Below are 19,111 nucleotides of genomic sequence, written 5' to 3'. Positions count from 1 at the left end.
AGGCGTTGGAATGGGCTGCCCAGGGAGGTGGTGGAGTCCCCATCCCTGGAGGGGTTGAAGAGTAAAGTTGACTTAGCGCTGAGGGATCTGGTGGAGTTGGGAACAGTCAGTGTTGGGTCAACGGTTGGACTGGATGATCTTCAAGGTCTTTTCCAACCTAGACGATTCTGTGATTCTGTGATTCTGAACCTTGCGCAGAGCTTAGACACAAATCTCCGACTGCAGGACTCTCCAGGTGCTCGAGTCCCGCGCGTGGCACGGGTATGTATTCCCCTTCCTTGCTCAGATGGAAAAGTGCCCAGGTTAATCTTCTACGCTGCAATAACCTTGTTTTATCTCCGGCGCTTGTCTCTTCCGTGCCATTTGTGCACACGCAAGCAGAACCTCGCGGCGCTATCAAAATAAGTAATAATAGCGTGGCTTGTTAAGGGAGCGAGCCGCACTCAATTAGTCTGAAGGCTCGTGTCTCAGCGAGGAAAAATAAAGTAGCTACAATTTCAAGATCAAGCAAGATCAGACCTTTTCATTACATCTTTAGACTCTCAAATTCAGCTCTCGGAAAACCAGGGGCTCTTCCACCAAGTCTTAAGGGAAAAAAAAACCCTTTGTTTGAAGTTTTCATGGATGGAACATTTTATCTTCTGAATTGTTTCTGGCAGAGAACCCATTCCTGGTATTATGCCGAGTACAAACAGAACAATAGACAAACCAAATCCCAACAGGAATTTAAGGACTTGCACAGTTAGACTTAATAAATGGCTGCACTGCTCCAGTAAATCTAGGTTATTGCTGCAGTTCTAATTGTACCGAATATCTCCTAAACATCATTTATCTTCTAACAGTATCCTTCGCAAAAAACCGCGCATGGAGCAACAATAATAAAAACAACTCCCTGTGGTTGAGAGTCAGAGGAGATGACAGCTCAGGCCTAACAAACTAAGCTCAACTCTGCAAACTACAGATGTTTAAGAGGCCTGGGGAGGAGCGTTCATCCGGAACGCAAAACCGACGGCAGCCCCTGTCTAATTGACTGCAGGCTCAGCAGAAACAAGGAGTCGTCCACTCTCGAGATCCCTGGTGGACCCCAGCCTAAGGCTGACCCAGCTAAAAATCTGCAACCTGAAGTCATCCAAGACACGGCTCACGCCAGTCCCCTCTCCCGTGGGCAGACTAATGTAAACTGGGGGGGGGCTGCTTGGACGCAGAGCGCCTGCGGCACAGGCTGCTCCCCAGCTTCCAAAACCCGGGAGTCAGACGCTGTCTGGGAAGGAGCTTTGCTCCTTCTGGGCAGGGCTTTGCTCCTTCTGGGCAGGGCTTTGCTCTGGGGCTGCCGCCAGAGCTGGGTCCCAAACCTGCTGCGCGGCGCCACATTCTTCTTGCAGTGACAAAGAAATAAAAATCCTCCCTCTGTTAAGCAACACTCACGCGCCCTCAGTTCCGAGCGTGTCACGTTAAATACCATCCTGCCAAGGGCAAGATGAATTATCTAAATGCTATAATGGATTAATGATCCTGGAAGCAGAGGGTAGTTCAAGGGCCGGCGCGGGACAGACAGACACGATCTCATCATTCTGTTTAAGAGAAGGATCCGAGTCCCATCTTTGACCGATGCAAAGGAAACGTGCCCATTTCTTTGTACGGAGAGCAAAGAGGTCACAATTTGCAATTTGTGGCGTATAATTACCGCGGCTGAAGAGGGCGAGGATGCGAGTCCATGAACAGTCCTGGAGTGCATGGAGGGTGCTCCAGCTGAAGGATGCTCGTTAAGTGGGGAGAGAGAGGCTCGGCGCCGCCGGGCAGTACGTGCTGAGCCCATGCTGGACCCCTCAGCGTGACCCATGCTGAGCCAGCGAGGCCACAGCGAGCCCGCAGCAAGCCCACAGCGAGCCCACACCACTGCTAGCCGCTGCCAGCAAGCGCTGGGGGCCTTCTGCTCTTTTCCTCCATCTCAAAATGACCCCTCAGCTCACAGCCAGGTGCTAATTTGGGATCACAAGTGCCGCGTTAACACATGAGAAGCACTATCCAGGCTGCAATCCTATGAAATTACAGTGGCGAGGGCTCATTAAGAGCCCTTTAGCAACTTCTCCTGCTCTCTCATAAATGATTATATCACCTGGAGAAGTGTTAATGAAACCCTTGAAGTAAAACTCTTCTGTTTTCCCAGGCAGAGAAGACAGCGCAGGAGGTGAAGCTAAACCCTTTCTCTTTATTATTTAAGGACACGTCAGTTGACCAAACAACCGAGAGCCAGTGAAGTTCTTGACCCCGTGGTACCCGCGGAAGCCCCGCGCTGGGGTGGCAAAGGTAAAACCAAGGTCTCTTCCAAGCCCGCACGCTTGTGACAAGTGCTACCCGCCGGGGTGAAGGGGCTGCCTCAAAAAAGGAGAGACTGCACAGTTTTGATAAACATCATAAATCTGGCAAGCCAGCACACTTCCTCTGAATAAACACGATGACAAACCGGTGCCTCATCTGGCCGCCTCTCAACACATCCCTGTAGGGCATCACAGCTTATCCGTGTTCCGCAGACCCCAAAATCTCTGAAGCTGGTTTAAAAGCGGCACCTCCTGAGCAGAAAAGGAATCAGAAGACAATGCAGGAGGCTGCCGGGCTCGCTAGATGTGCACCAAGGCGAGCCTGGGCTCTCTGCGGATGTGTCAGCACCAGCAGTCGCAGCCTCCCTCCGTGGGAGATGGAGGAGTTCAGGGCCACGGGAGGAGGCAGCGCACTGGAGGAAAATCAAAAACTCCCCTGATGGAAGCGAGTGTCGCCGGGTGACGTTCGTTCCGGAGCCCCTAGGAGACACCGTTCAGCTGGAAGGACAGTGGGGAAGGTCCTCGCAGGCTGAGGTCCCAGCAAACCCACCAAAGGCTCTTCAGGGATTCCATCCCCCTTCAGTCCCAAAACACTCGCGTTTCTCATCTTGCTTCACCATCTGTGTGGGTGAGTAATGTCCCATTATTGAATAATAATACAGTCTCTAGCACACAGAATAATTTATTTTTTTTCCTGGTTTATTTACTTTGTTTCCCCATACCAAGGCTGGATTTTCGGTTGTCTAATACGTTAAATATTTTCTTTATGAATTTCACATTTTTATGATGTAGGGAAATGTGGAATATGGATTAAATGCCTGCCACAAAGCACAAGCCAAAAGGAAAGTTAAAAAAAAAAACCAAACAAAAGACAGAAAACTGCTGGGGAAGGACGGCTCAATCTGTGATTTACAGCAGTGATTTACTTTTCATTCTGAAAAAGGGGAGAGCACGCCACGCAGAGGTGCCGTCATCCAAACCACACCGCCTGTACAAGCACACAAACTGTTTAATCTGCATTACATTCCTGGCAGATTATTTAAACCGCACTTAATCCTCATGTGACCACTTTTAATCCCGGTTTAAATGGCTGCGGATCAGGATTAGCCAACTCCACTCGTCTGCAATGCCTGCGTGCATTCTCACTCTGCACAAAATCATCCACTTGGGGATTTATTTTGCTTTAACTCCCTCAAAGTTAAAGCCAATTAGCTAATGCCACAAAGCTGCTGGTTTAAAAAAAAAAAAAAATTAGAGGGAAATCATCTCAGCTCTATGGGAACCAGCGCATCTCAGCAGAACCCCACGGAGGGGACGGGCAGGGCTCCCCTCACGTATTACGCCAGCAGCTGGAGTCACCACGTGGGAACAATTGCGAGGCCAAGCAAGAAGAACCAGCTCCCATCTCCAAACTTCCAAAACCAGGCGGAATGTCCTGGACCATAAGGACAACGTCTGGGATTGTTTTGAGGATGAATTATTGGACCACTTGGCAAAGTGACTGTTCGCTTACCGACCTCGGCAATGGACCTGACTTCTGAGCGTCCTTAGAGCCACCTGCCTCCATCCTGATCCTAAAACACCCACCCAGAGGTCACCGAGGCCCCTGCCCAGGTTAAGACCCTTCCCCTGAGCGCGCGGAGTGGTAGAAGCATTCACAAGCCGTATTATAATTGTATGCTAATCACTAACCAATCAGTATCTAATAGGCGTGGTAAGTGCTAACTCCTGGGTTTTGTGTATAAAAGCAGCATGAAGACCTGCTGGTGGGGGGCTTGGTTTGTGGGAAGTCCCCCGAGCACCCAGCCTGAATAAATCCACCCTCTCTGCTGAGCGGGTTAGGACAGGATCACAGAATCACAGAATCACAGAATCGTCTGGGTTGGAAAAGACCTTGAAGATCATCCAGTCCAACCATTGACCCAACACTGACCGTTCCCAACTCCACCAGGGCCCTCAGCGCTAAGTCAACTTTACTCTTCAACCCCTCCAGGGATGGGGACTCCACCACCTCCCTGGGCAGCCCATTCCAACGCCCAACAACCCCTTCTGTAAAGAAATGCTTCCTTTCCGGGGGTCACTGCTTGCTGGGCACAAAGCCGCTTTTCGGGTGAGAGGACGACACCCCAAACTCTTGACCATGCTCAGGGAAAACCACCAGGCCCGTGACCCCCGAACCAGCCCTGGGATGTTCTCAAAGCCCGAGTTCCAGCTCCATCGCGGGGCTTTGGAAACCCGTGGCAGCCCTTACGCAGCCCGCGTGTTAAAGCCTCTCCCAGGGCAAGGTTCTGCCTCCCCAGGATGTAAGTCACCCCCTGAGCCGCCCCTCATCGGGCAACATCCTCTTCTGGGAGCTGCAGCGTCGCCCCATCGCCAGCGGGACGAGCTGACACCGCTGACAGGTACCAGACAACTACACAATTACCCCGAACTTCCTCCTTTTGCTTTCCCGGGAGGCCAAGACGTGCCTTCCCTCCGCGTTCATCTCCGTATTCTCTTGTACCGCTGAAGAGCGGCAGCGGTTTTCTCTCCCCCCTTCCCCAAAAGGAGAGGAGCGTCCTTGCAAACAAAACCCAGCTTGGGCCACGGCTCCGTCCCTCTCTGCCTCCGACAACCATCTCTTTGGGTCTCAGCTCGAGATTTGTTCCCCCCCTCCCCTTGAAATCCATCCTGCCCCAAAGGGTAACGAACGCCTGGACAGAATAATCCTAGCGCTGGATTTTTGCAGCAAATACCATCTGGGGGATGGGGGGGGGGAAAGAAGGGGGGGGGGTGGATTTAAAAGGGAAAAAATTAAGAAAAAAAATTTTAATCCCTCCGATTCCCTCAGACATTTTACTGAGGGATGCAGATGCAAACTAGAACCATCCAGCACAAACATATATCCTGCAAGCTTTTAATAACATAATAAACATGTAAAAAACGCTGCTTTGACAGTCTCTTTTTCAGGAGGATTTGATAAATTGGTGTTTAAAAGGCACAATTTTAAAGGTTCATTTTAACACCATCTAAAAGGCAGCAACTATTGTATTACATGGCAGTCACTGGTGAATCAGCTTTTGTGAAAACCTTTGCAAACAGCTGAAAAGAAAGAAAATGAGATAGAGAAATAATGACTATTATATACGCAAGAAAGCAACTTTAAAGATGCAGCGTGTATCAGGAAAGGCATTACCATCCTCTTGTGAAATTCAAATATGCTTTGAGATGCAGAAAAGTCTTTTTTTTTTCCAAAAGCGCCCAGACAAAGGCAAATAGCTCCTGATAGAACGTGTGCCAGGGAGAAAATGTAAATGTAAGAGCAGACCTGGAAGTCTCGGCACGATCTTATCTCTCAGAGCGTTTTAGGGGAGGATTATATTCCAGTGAGTAAAAAGTAATGAAGAGTGTGACACCGGGATTTACCGTACCAAGCAGAAGCTTCTGGATGCCCCAAGGGTCGCCACAGCTGAATGAGCTGCATTTCAGCAGCCAGAATCCTCCTGAACCGGCCTCACTCTCGATCTTCCCCAGACCGTGGCTGTAAGCCTTGGACTGAGCCAAAAAAAAAAAAAAATTAAAAAAAGAAAAATCGTGCTGCTTTTCCAGCGCGTTAAGACTTGTGCAGGGAAAGCTGCTTCTGCAGCAGCCGTCGGGACGAGGCCGGACGGTCCCGTCGGATTTATTTGGGCCCAGCCTCGCCCTGTTGCTTCAGCCTGTGTCTGCTCCTCGTGCAATCGTTACCCCTGACTTTCCCCGCCGTGTCCGTCGCTCTCCCCAGATCCCAGCTGCTGCCTTCGCCGCCCAACGCAGCATCTCCCGCTTTTCCCGCTTTCCCCAGATTTTATCAGCAAACCCCGAGAGCTGAGGCAGCTTCCTCACAGCTGCTGGAGGCCCGTGCAGAGGCTCCTCCAAGCCTTGACCCCCCCCCCGGCACCTCCAGCCCCACAGCGCCGCCGCCACTGCTCATGGGGGGGCTGGTTCAGGCCAGAAAAGCTGCGAATGAGCTTCGGCTCCACCAGCTTTGCCCAAAGACGATCAACCCCCGTCTGCAAATCGGATTTCCGCGTCATTAATCGACTCCGTAGCCCACCCCTCCCGGCGCCTGGGGGCTCTCCGGATGCTGCGGATGCATCTGGAGGCCGCAAACGTTGAACTGCATTTTGATGAACGCTCTGGCCTCTTCCTCAGGCCCTGACGCTCCCGGGCTTAATGGCGTTATCACCTTAACGCTGCTCGGAGTTATTTCTCACCGCGTGACAAGGCGAGGGAGAAAGGTGCATCAGCAGCTCCCAACCTGCCAGCCCGGAGGAGCCTCGGCTGCTCCTGCTCCTGCCTCAAAGCCCAAGGTGGGGAAGCCCCGGCTCTGCGTCGGCCTGACACCCACTGCTTGCCAGGGGAGGGGAATATTCTTCCTGGAAATATTATTCTATCAAGTACTCCCTCTGGAGACGCCCTGGCCCTGGAAAATTTCCTGCTAAATGTGCCCAAAGCGGCGACAAGACCCACAGCTCTCACCAGGCCAATGTATATTCACATAAAATAAATCCTCTTCCCAGCTCCATACTGTGTAACCACGGGAAAAGCCACTTTAACCATCCACGTCTCCATCTGCCCTTCTCCACGCCACCCCCACAAGCTATTTGCATATTTATTGCATATTTATACAGCGCACCTCAGTGGGATGCTCCACGTGCCACCAACAGACCGTTTGGGCTCCGCGTCCGTGCGTCCTTGCGTGCGACACCAGCCCCAGCCCCACAAGCAAACCGCCACGAGTCTCTGACGGCGTGGCCCAGGAACCACTCGCCTTTCAAAACCTGCTTTCGCTGAGAAAACAAGACGTTACGACGTTCCGTTTGCCGTTTTCATGGACAGCAGGAAAAAAAAAAAAAAAAAAGGGCAAAATCATTTCAAGACCTCTGCTTCCACTGGACGGTACGGAATTTCCCTACAAATTGGACACCGTCCCCCCGGTTTAACGCTGTGGGGCTCGTTCCCGTCGCCGCTGCCCCGGTACATCCGTGAACCGCGGGTGCCCCGAGGTCTCCAGGCGAACGTGCGGAGCTTTGAAAGATCCACTTTGACGCTTCTTGGTGAGCGTAGAAGCCGCCCAGGTCCCAGGCGAGCTTGCGAGGTCCTGCGTGTCCATCTGCAGCGCAGACCATGGCGCCGGCGACTTCGACATCTTCCCTCTCCTCCCGCTGGCGACTTGGAGACGCCGAGGCCAAGGGCAACGCTCGGTGGAGCGCTGAGGCGTTCCCAAAGGTCACGGCCACGTGGCCCGCGAGCGCCTTGAGGATCGGGGTAGGGGGTGGGAGGGCAACAAGGTCTCCTGTTAGCAGAGGAAGGGAACGCTTCTTCCTCAGCGCCAGCGTCCCCGGCGGAGCAAAGGGTTCGAGGAGTCCAAATTAGAGAAGCTCAAATTAGAGAAATCCAAATTAGAGAAGTCTCCGAGCAAGCTGGCAAACATCTCCTGCAGGCAGGGAGCTGCTCCCGCGGTAATTCACTGGAGTGCAGCTGCATTAGCGCGGCTCCGCACCCAAGGTTAATTATTTCTGGCTCCGTCAGGGCTGATTCACCTCCCGGGGATGCTGACGCAGCTCGGCTCGGGCAACGACTCCGAGGTCTCTGCAGCACACGCGCTGCCCCGCGCAGCCATACCCGCAGTGGCTTTACTAGTTTTAGGGAGCGTGTCGACCATTAAAGCCAATTTTAGCTCATTTCGCCTTAAAAGAAAGGATCCATGCCCAGACACGGGGGCTCCAGGGGAAGACGCTGCCCACCCTCCGCTTGCCAGAGCTGCGGAGTTAAGCAGCTTATGTCGGGCAGCGGCAGCTAAAATAAATCAAAAACCACACAAAAAACGCGCCCAAACCAACCCAAACCCCACCACATACACAACCGCGTCCTCACAAAGAAGGAAAAAAAAAAAAAAATAAAAAAGGGACTGCCCTCCCACCCCCCCAAAAAAAACAACCCCCACCCCCCCACGCCAAAGCAGCACATCAGAAGCCTGACAAGGGCTGGGGGGTTCTCACTCCTCGGGTGGGGCTGATCTACATTTTAAAGCAAAAACTTCAAAGCTCAGGCCGCCGAAGAATCTCCCAACAGGCTCCTCCCCTCCGCGCCCCGCATCCCGCTCTCGCTCTTCCCGTCCTCGCCCAAACAAACCCCCGATTCTGAACTCCCCTCCCCGACCTCGGGGCCACTCGGTGTCACCTCCAGCTCATTTTTAGGGATTTTTATTTTGCTGCAAAACAAGAACCAAGGTGGCTCCCTCAGCGACACTGAAGCGGTCTACGTAAGTAACATCGACAACATTTGTGGCAAAAAGCAGATTTCATTCCTAATTAAGTGAAGGAGGAGGACCAGGACCCCTAAATGCCAGTTGAACAATTCACAGCACCTCCGTTCTCTGCATCCTCCACTTTTCCGCCCATCTCAGCCAAACGCTCGTCTGAAATCTGTAGGTTTGCCAACGAACTCCCCGTCAGTGCTCAGAGCTCCGCTAATTAGTAAGGTGTGGGTGCTGAATTGGAAGTTCAGGGGAAGAAATTATGAAATTAGCCAACAGGAATGAGTTTGGAAACTGCCGACAGCTCAGCGCTGTTATGAAAATATTCCTAGAAGAGGCATTTTTCTTTCAGAGAAAAGCGAGGGAGCGAGCGAAGCACCGACCCTTGGTTCGGTTCATGCAGGAAAAACCTCCGGTTTCATTTGTTTTTCCCATTCTGGCTCCTTTAATAGAGCTACTGATTTCTACTGCTTGGGTATGAGTAGTCAGGGGGTGGGGGTACCCCCTCTTTTTCTCTGATGGATCATAATTTGCAATTCAGATCTTAGTTACAGTGACTCAAGGAAGAGCCTTTTCATTTTTAAAAAAAAAAAGAGCAGAGTTGGAGGAAAGAAACAAATTCAAAGCTTCAAAATAAGAACGAATTGAGCTTCCAACAAGCGCCACAAGCTTGAGGAGACCTTGACAGAGGAGTGGTGTCATGAAGAACCAAAGCCTTGTCAAACCTTTTCTTTGAATTTCATTTTTTTTCCTTAATACAAGTAATTTCTGGGCAACCCATCCAGTCTAGCAACCCTCTGACCTGGTCAGATGTCTAGAGGAAAAAAAAAAAAAAAAAAGGCAAAATTCAACAAGTCACACGCTGCTGACATCAGTCATCCCGAAATACAACTAAAGAAAAATATTTCAGGGGTAAAACTTGACCTCAGGACACACGCCCAGACCTGTGCAGTGGTAACATAAGTATTAAGACAAAAATTGTATCTTGGAATTTTTACCAAGAATTGTATCTTGGTAAAGAATCGGAGCCTGAACAGCTCCAAATATTTACGCCTGGTAGGACGGCGCTGCTGGGCCACGCGCCGCTTGTGGCCACCCCTAAGCAAGAAAAGCGGCGGTCGGGGAAGGTTTAATTCCAAAAGGTAAAGCAAGGAAAAGCCAGAAGGTAAAGAAGCTGCAAGAAAAGGCAACAGCAGTCACAAAGGTCCCTCTCCTACACATCGCGGCCAAGAACGGGTCAAGAGCAGGGTCAAAGAGCTGCCTTCAGAAGCAGCTACAAGCTCTTTTTTATGTCACATTCATTCGATGAATAAGGCCAATTCCTTCTGGCACAGGATCCCCCCCCCCAAATGGGTCTGGGCTGTTGCCCATTCTCATGCAAATGTCCCTCCGGGGGCGAATGAAAACCGGGGGGGGCCAAGTGCCAACACAGCCAGCACCCGGGCAGCTCGAGGGAACCCAAAGGACGGAGGGGCTGTGTTTTGGAAGGAAGCACTGCCCCCCCCCCAAAATTAAAAATCTTACCATTTAGTTGCTCCCTGGTGCTCTGGCAGTTGAGCCTGATGAGAAAACATCCACAAGTTCAACCTTTAAACCCGAAATCCACCTTAAATCAGGATAATTTAACCAGCCTAGACCACACCTTTGATACAAAAAAAAAAAAACCCAAACCAACCAACCAACACCAATCATATGAAACTAAGAACACATACTTGAGGCTAAATATAACCCGGAAAGCCAGCACTAAGCAAGCACAATCCAGACAACTTAATGCTGATGACCTGGTTTAGTGTCGCTTGTGTGTGTCGCGTTTCAGGGCAGAAAAACAAGAACAGAAGAAAAATGTGTCATCGCAGCAAAATCGGTAGCTCTGTAATAATGTCAGCGCCGCACAATAACACTGTTCTAGGATTTCTCTCTTTTGCTGACGGCATAAATAATCCAGGGGAGTTCAGCAGAAGGGATCTGCTCTCAGGTGAATTGAGGAGTCGGTGATTTCAGACACAGAAATGGCTTCTAATTACAGCCGGGGAAGGGAAAGCGGGGCGGAAAGAAAAACGGCGGAAAGAATCTGGCTGCTTGTAGAAATGCTTGAGAGGCTCCGTCCGCGTCCGAGGACGTGCCTGGTCCGTCTGAAAGGCCAAATCCAAGCAGCAGGCCCAGCTTATCCTCCCCACGCTCCCAACGCTTGTGGGCGAGGAGGGGGCTGTGCTTTTTTATGTTCCTTAGTGATTTTATACAGAAGATCCTGAAGGCTGGAAGCATCTCGAACCCGCTCCGGGCGTAGTTTGCCTGTTTCACAGACATCAACCCTCAGGCAAGCTGCTATTAGCACCAAAAAAAAAACCCCAAAACCACACCCAAAAACCCCAAACAACTTCTTAAATTCCAGCTCTGGTTTAATGAATCATTAGAAGTTACAAAAATAATCAGCGGCTGGTAGATGGAACAGCCTTCCTCCAGACGGCGTTAACCCCCGACGGGGAGCGCGGAGCTCGACGTAGCGCTGTTCATCCCGCCCATCTCATTTTCCAGCTTGAAAAAATGGAAATTACATCGCGCTGAGAACCCTTGTCTAATGAAAAAAAAAAAAAAAAAGAGTGTCCCTGACAAGCCATGGGGGGAACAAGAACCCCTCCAAGCGCCCTTGCGGCCGTGTTGGGCGTGAGGGGAACCCGCGCTCTCGTTGCACTAAAAGAAGGGGGTTTGCACATATTTTAGCCTCAGCAGCAGCTGAGCAGGACAGACGGCGGCTCCGAGCGCGGCTATTTCCGAATTTGTGAGAACGTCACCCAGGGAACCGGTGCCAGGAACCGCGCTTGTTCCAGCTGGAAACAAAGAGATTCCATCCCTCGAGTCTCTCGTGGTGGTGAAGCGGAGGGAGTCGGAAGAAGTAGGTTCAGTTCTAGCAACAAGTCTGAACCGATCAGTGGTCTAAAACCACAAAGACAAGGAAATCTGTGGGGGCTGGACCCCGCTGGTTTTCACAGCGAAGAGACGCCCGCGGGCCCTCGACGGCGGGAGCCCGATGCCCTTTGGCCACGGAGCCCCCCGGCTCCCCAGGACGCTCGGCTGCCGCGCGGACCCCGCGGACCCCCGCCGGCCTCGCCTCTCCTCGGGGAGAACAACCTCCGTCCCCCCCGGGCACGGCGGGGCACAGACCGGCCGACGGTCACCCCCCGCTGCCAAATCCCATTTCCTCAGCCTTTTTTTCAGGTCTCGCCAGGAGACGGGGCAGGGTTTGTGCTCGTTGACAGTCTGGTTTTGCGTACGCCTACCCGCGGCGTTGCGCGGACGGATGAGCTCTCGCTCCTCATGTTACGGGGCCAAAGGACACGAACCAGGAGCCACCGGCTGTGCCCTGGCCAGCGCCGCGCTCGGGGACCCTTGGTCACACCAGCCTGAGTTTAGGGTCATGGAGCTACACGACCTCCTGTCCAGACCTGGCGTGCCACCAGCACCGAAAAACAGTGTTTCCCATCGTTATTTATGATGCAGAGCCTAGCACCCAGAAAACACGGGATTTTAACAGCTGTTACACACCAGGAGTCCACAGAATAATTCAGGTTGAAACGGGACCTCCAAAGGTCATCTAGTGCAACCCCCAAGTGGCGCTTCCCTCTGGCTTCAGGCGTGACCTGAAGCGATGGCTAAATCCGATCCCTTCTCAAAGGCTGTAAAATGAGGGGAAAAAAAAACCCTTTCGGAACATAAAGGTCATCTGGCAAAATAATCAGTCAGCCAGAAACACAACCAGAGGGACCAGCACAGGCCTGGAGGGTCTTTCAAGACGAAACCAGCTGCCCCTTCCAGCTCCGTCGTACACCTAAAGCCACCCCAGCAGCTCCATCACCCTTCCCCTGCGACACGCAGACGATGTTTTCCCAAGACACCGATTCCCACCCAAACGTTCCTCCCTGAGCACCAACACACGTTTCACCCCCCGTGGGTCCGCCAGGGCCAGCACATCTGCCTGCGCTTGAAACCAACTCGCTGACGTCGCTGAACCGGATCCCGGAAGATATTTTCCGATCAATACACATTATTTTCAGCACAGCCAGGGCTCCCAGCGTTCATCCCAGAGAACAGAGAAGCCGATACACCTCCAAAAGACAAAGCGTGTCCACCTAAGAGTGGATTCCACCTCACGTTAGACACCACAAAAAATAAAGCCCGCCAGCGACGTGCGCACAAGCTATTAACTCTTAGTACAGCGATTTAGAAGCTTTTTTAACAAGCTGCCTGTCTGCCTCCCTCCCACCTCCTATCGCTTCCACTCCCCCCCACAACTCCAGAACTTCCCAGCTCATGAAGTTCAAAGGCAAGCGGAGGTCAGCGCTACCTGCCCAAGGCAGCACGAAGTATCAGACTGGTGAAGCGCACAAGTACCACGACCTGCTCCGAAACTGCTGAGATTTGGGGCGCTGAGGAGCTCGTGGAGTCACATACAACTGTTTTGATGAACTTAAAGGTAAGAATCATGCGGATACACCACAAAATGCTTCTCAGATACTCTAGGAAGCGCCTTATAACGAGCTGCTAACACCGGGCAAGACCAGAGTTCTGCAGAAACTTCCCAGGTTTATATTTAAAAGCCTGGCTGAAGGCGGTTGGGTGTCGCAGAGCATCCACGAGAAATCAATAATTCAGCTTTGAGTAAGAAAAGCGAAAGCACGAAGCGCAGCGAGAGGAGGAGAAGCTCGGTCTGCACAGGATGGTGCTCGCACTGATCTGCCAGAAATCTGGTTTTTATCTCTTCTAAGGGACAACCAACACGCGAACAGGACAGTGGGGCAACGGCAGGAGCGACACACGGGAACCAGGTGGGGATGTCGGGGCACATCTCCTCCACCCGGCTGGGGAGCCCCAAGACTGCGGCAGGGACACGGGGGGTGACACTGGGTTGGGGGGGCACCTCGTGGGGAGGGGATGGGGGGACCCCAATGTAGGGGGGGAATGGGGACACGGAGCTGGGACGAAGGTGGGGGAGAGTGTTGGGGACAAGGGGGTGTCGCAGTGTTGGGGGGCATCAGGGTACCCTGGAGCTGGGGGGATTTAGGGGTCTCTGGACATTGGAGATGGGGGAGACCCCAAAGTGGGGACAAGCGACAGGGACAATGGAGATGGGGGGGACCCCAAAGTGGGGACAAGTGAGAGGGACAACAAAGATGGGGGGGGACCCCTGAAGTGGGGACAAATGCGAGGGACAATGGAGATGGGGGGGACCCCAAAGTGGGGACAAGTGAGAGGGACAATGGAGATGGGGGGGACCCCAAAGTGGGGACAAGTGAGAGGGACAATGGAGATGGGGGGGACCCCAAAGCGGGGACAAGTGAGAGGGACAATGGAGATGGGGGGGACCCCAAAGCGGGGACAAGTGAGAGGGACAATGGAGATGGGGGGGACCCCAAAGCGGGGACAAGTGAGAGGGACAATGGAGATGGGGGGGACCCCAAAGCGGGGACAAGTGAGAGGGACAATGGAGATGGGGGGGACCCCAAAGTGGGGACAAGTGAGAGGGACAATGGAGATGGGGGGGACCCCAAAGTGGGGACAAGTGAGAGGGACAGTGGAGATGGGGGGGACCCCAAAGTGGGGACAAGTGAGAGGGACAATGGAGGGCCTACGTGGGGCCCAGGGGGGGACGTTCACCTTCATCCCCACCACGACCACCGTGACCTAAAACTCTCCTGTGGTGGGGCGCAGGGACCAGCCGAGGCTCACGCTCGACCTGCGGGCGCCATGGGGAGCGTTTCGGCTTCTGTCCACCCGTCTCCTCCGTCGTGCCCAGACTCTGACCGCGCAAGGAGCCCACCTGGGAAGCCACCTGCATCATCCTCAGGGTGCTCAGTGTCTCCGCGCAGCGTCCCAACCTGGGGCGCGCAGACAGTATTGGGGGGGGGGGGGGGGAAATCTGTATCCAGTCATTTAATACCTAATTAATTCAAGCAAATTATATGGTTTTTATAAAGGAGGGAGTAACCTGATCAGCCTGATGATGCTGATGGGCCAAGAACCTGCCACCACGGCATTTCATTGACAGTCTGTAGGAAAACCCACTCCTAACGCCCACCGCCAGAACGGGCGAGCGGAGCTGGGGGAAAGAGATGGGAAAAGCTTGAAGTTCCCTGCCTGGTTTTTTGCATCTTCTAACGAAAAAGAAGCTTTTGCAAGAAAGGGGAAAAAAAAAAAAACAAACCCAACCTCCAGGAGTTAGGACGGGGAATTTTCAGGTTAAAAAAACCCACCCCCACACAAAACCACCCCACAAAACATAAGTCTGCAATTTCTTCGCCCATACCAGGAGCTTCATCTACGAAGATCCTTTTTCTCAGGGTGGGGAAGGGCTGACTGGGAACAAACCTCCCTCTGGACAAGCTCTCCCCTCCGAAGGGGGGACGCCGGTGGGTACAATTGCTTCTCTTCAAAGCTAAACTTCAGCCGTCCCAGAAGAACATCAGTTCTGGAGAGAAACCAAAACCTTCCATCACCAAAAAGGCCAAGAGGTGATGAGACACGTGACGTGGGACCGCTCCGGGCTTCTTGGGGAGCGTTTCTCAGAAACAATCCACCCCGCTCACGTCACCCCCAGGCAGGGCAGAACCTGCTCTTCCTGAGCAGAGAGTTTCGCTCGAGGCCAACAAGGGAGTTGAGTCCTCTGCTTCTGCCTCACCGCCAGCAGCCAACGCCAACTCAGCTTTGGGCTAGAAACTCGCTAATTTAGGGTTCAACCAAGCTGCTCCGCAGCGCAGCGCTCCCGGAGACCTTTGTCTTGCAGCCACCCAGGCCCTTTGCCAGGTCTCCGGAGGATCTGGTGCCCAAGGATGGTGGATCTTTCCAACGAGCAGCTCTCCAGCAGCAACGAGCTGGCTGCAAGAATTATTTAGTGGAGTTTTCTGGCAGCAAGGGGAGAGGAGAGGATCCTAACAGCCCTTTTTCTAACCTAACAGTTTCCCCCTCGATGAACCCACGTCATTTGGAGCAAGAACAGGAACTCCACGGCGCACAAACCACCAACCCTGGAAGCGCAGTTGTGAGCCAACGGGCTGGCAGAAACTCCTCGCTGAGGACGCCCAGGACTCACCTCCAGCTCACACCCCCAGGTGGGACGTGACCTCCCCGGGGGGCAACCAGGGGCTCCCTAAACACGCCGCTTATTTCCCACGGCAGATTTTGAACAAAACCAGCGGCGACCTCAACTGCAGGGGTGCGTTTTCCCACCTCGCTCGAGCACCATCCGCATCTAAAAACATCCCAACAGCTCGGAAATCAGCGCAGACCTGCCGGCCCTCCGAGCGAAAACCGGCTGCGGGGGTGAGATTCTCCCGCCCGCCCCTGGGAAAGTGGGGGGTCCAGCGTGCGGCAGCCCCGTTCCCACGTGTATCTCCCCAAAACCGGGCCCTCTCGTGGGGAAGGCGGCGAGCGAGAGAAAAATCCGCCAGCAGCAGCCGAGCCGGTGGGGAGCGGGAAGAAAATGCTGCACTGCCTGCGGCGACGCTGGCAAGCTCGGAGTTACCCAGGTTACCAACCTGGAAAATCATACCGGAGATTAAGAACATGTAATTTCTCCCTAAATTATGGGAAATGGGGGGGGGGGGAATAACGGCCAGTTGCTTGTGAATTATGATCATCCAGGCACATTAAAAAATTGAGTGTTAAGTGCAACTGGTCTCCACTGCTGTTTTTTTTTTTTAAAAAAAAAGGACTGTAGAAGGTATTTTTAAGGTTTAAAAATAGATTAAGTACCCTACGTGCTTCATAGCAAGAGTTTCCACTCAGAGCTGCAGAATGCAAAAAAAAAAAATAAAAAATCAGTGACTGTGGGAGATTTTGGGGCGCTTTTAGAGCAAAACATCTTCCTTTGCTCAAGCACAGCCCCGTTTTCAAACGGATTTTCGGGGGGCGAGGCCGCCGGTCCCTGCGCGGAGGCGGAGGTTTCCTCCCGCTCCAGGAGGCTCCGTCCGGCTCCCCGCGCTCTTTGCGCTCCTTGGGCTTGCGGGGAGTCACCCCGCGGTCAATGACACCGCGGCCACCGCAGCCGCGGCCGTTCCGCACCCCGCACCCCCCCCCCCCCCCCGCCCCGGGAACCGCAGCCGCGGCCGCTCCGCGCCCCTTGAGAACCGCAGCCGCGGCCGCTCCGCACCCCCCCGGGAACGCAGCCGCGGCCGCTCCGCGCCCCCCCGGGCCCGGAGGGTTGTTCCGCTCCGGTGCCAGCCCGGGCTCGCCGTGGCCTCGCAGCCCCCGCCCCGCTCCGCGCTCCCCCCCCCCGGGCCGGGCCACCGCGCAACGGCCGCGCCGCGCTCAAACCCCGCAACGGCCGCTGCACCCCGGTACCGCTCCCGGAGGCGCGGAAAAGGGTCAAAATCGGTGAAAAGCGAAAGGGAAACAGCAGCGCCCGTCACTTCACGGCTCCAAAGCGCGGTCGGGCCCCGCGGCCCGCGGAACCTCCGCCGCAGCCCCCGCGGCCGGGGGTGGGTCCCCCCGCTCCCTCCTCGGGGCGAAGCGCTAAAACCGAGCGCGGCGGCAGCGGCGGCGGCATCTGACAATGACACTGCAATTTATCAAAAACCGGGGTGGGGGGGAGAAAAAAAAATAAATAAAAATAAGAATAAAGCACCACAGCAGCGCTCCGAGCCGGTCCCTCCTGTTTTATTCTTACCCCACGCGATGCCGAGAGGGTTAAAAGCCAGAAAGTCCGGAGGACAAATACTGGGGGGTGCGGGGGGGGTGGCAGCGATGCTCGGGGTAAAGGAGAACGGGGGGGGGACACGACACCGCTTCGCCCCGCTCGCCGCCGGCTCCTTCCTGGCTGCATTCCCCCCCCCGCCGCCCACCGCGGCCGGCGAATCCCCCTCCGCACCCGCGGAGCCCCCGCGCACCCCCCGCCTCACCTCTCCCCCGGCGAGCCTAGAGGGGCGGCGCAGCCCGCATCGCTCCGGCCCTTCCCCCGCCGTCCATGGCCGGGAACGCTCCAGCTCCGCCGTTTTCCCGGCGGAACCACCCGCACCGGCGGAGCCCCCCGCACCGGCGGAGCCCGGCGGAGCCGCTGCCGCAGGGGCCGCCCCGCCCCGGCTCCGCGCAGCGGCGGCGGAGGAGGAGGAGGATGAAGAGAAGGAGGAGGAGGAGGATGAAGAGGAGGAGGAGGAGGCGGCGGCACGCCCCGCCCCACGGCCGCAGCCCCGGTGCGGCGACCGGGGAGGGGAGAGGCGGTGCCCACCCGCTCCAAGTGGTCCAGAGCTCATCAGTAGCCCCCGGGGCCACCCCGAAGAGGGGGACGCAGTTGAGGAATTAGGGGTGTTTGCTAATTGCCTGTTAATTACAAGGTGCTGGCAGGTATGGAGAGTTAAAAAAAAAAAGGCCATAAAAGGTAAAACCGGGGTTAAGTGTCTTCGTTTGGTCTTGGCGAGGCTGGGGGGTGGCGGGCGCTTCTCCCCCGTGACAAGGGGTAGGATGAGAGGAAAGAGCCTCAGGTCGCACCAGGGGAGGTTTAGATATTAGATATGAGATATTAGGAAAAACTTTCTCTATCAAAAGGGTTGCCAAGCACCAGACCAGGTTGCCCGGGGAAGTGGTTGAGTCGCCGTCCTCGGAAATGTTTAAAAGACGTGCAGACGCGGCGCGCCGGGACGTGGTGGCCTCGGCGGCGTGAGCTTCACGGTTGGACTCGATGATCTTAAGACCCTTCTCCAGCCCAGATGGTTCCGTGAGTCTCGTCTGGCCCGGAGCTGGGGATCATCCTGGCGGGCTTCAAAGAGCCGAGCTGGGGCTTGGACGGCGCCTTGCGTTGGGTTGGGTTGGGTTGGGTTTGGGTTGGGGTTTGTGCAACTCCAAGAGCGCAAACGCGGAGCGGGGAGGTTGCTGGGTGAGGGGGGGGCGCTGAGCGGGCCCCCGGGTCGTTGGGCTGCAGAAGGGGTCTCCAGCAGCGAGCGGGGGTGTAGAAGGAGGGTGGGGGTGGAAGCAAGGGGAGAAAAAAAAAAAAACCCAACCCTGCAAAACCCTCCCCTTGCTGCGCTGGAGGAAGCTTTAGTCAAAGCAACGACAAACTCTCCAAATCCTCACTTCACCCCATGGGATTTTTAAGCATAATGGAGGTAAAGACTGTGTTTTGAGGGGTTTTCTTTGTTTTCAGACAATACCTTGTCTGTTGATATGGATAATGGCTTTCCACAAAGCAGCCTCCTCTGCTAAATAACTTCATTACAGGAATCCGAGCGGATTTCAGCCTGCCCGGTGGAAGGTTTGGGGAGGGAGAATTGTTGCTGTGTTGCTACTCTCCCGTGACTCATGCCTTGATAATACCAAGCACAAAAAAAATATCTGGAGACGTGATTCATGCTCCTGAGGAGGCCAGGATAGGGCAGGCTGTAATATTTACAGCGAGTAGCATCTCCCCGGCGCGGTGAGAGGGAGCGGCGTGTTCCACGTCAACGTTCTCCGCGTCGAGATGCCTCTGATCTGGGTGTGCAGGGTGTTAACGACCACGCGGGGAAGGAGCGTTCGGGCTGAGAGGAGAAGT

The 19,111-nt window shown here is 54.4% G+C and overlaps 1 protein-coding gene across 3 annotated transcripts in view; it reads right to left on the bottom strand.

Annotated features, from left to right (window-relative positions):
- LRFN3 (leucine rich repeat and fibronectin type III domain containing 3) overlaps positions 1-17,715 on the bottom strand; it is a 42,335-nt gene extending 24,620 nt beyond the window's left edge. For 2 of the 3 annotated variants that reach the window (XM_074857386.1, XM_074857389.1), the window contains exon 1: positions 17,487-17,715. The gene's annotated coding sequence lies outside the window, so the exon portion shown is untranslated. Of the gene's footprint in view, positions 1-10,376; positions 10,423-17,486 lie in introns of those variants that run through there. The other variant, XM_074857387.1, reaches the window with a different exon arrangement.
- Between the last annotated feature and the right edge of the window lie 1,396 nt (positions 17,716-19,111).

The sequence above is a fragment of the Strix uralensis genome, unplaced genomic scaffold (assembly GCF_047716275.1).
Source record: "Strix uralensis isolate ZFMK-TIS-50842 unplaced genomic scaffold, bStrUra1 scaffold_131, whole genome shotgun sequence".
Classification (NCBI taxonomy): Eukaryota; Metazoa; Chordata; class Aves; order Strigiformes; family Strigidae; genus Strix; species Strix uralensis.
The sequence above is the reverse complement of the archived record's forward strand: the minus strand, read 5'-3'. Positions and strand labels throughout refer to the sequence as shown.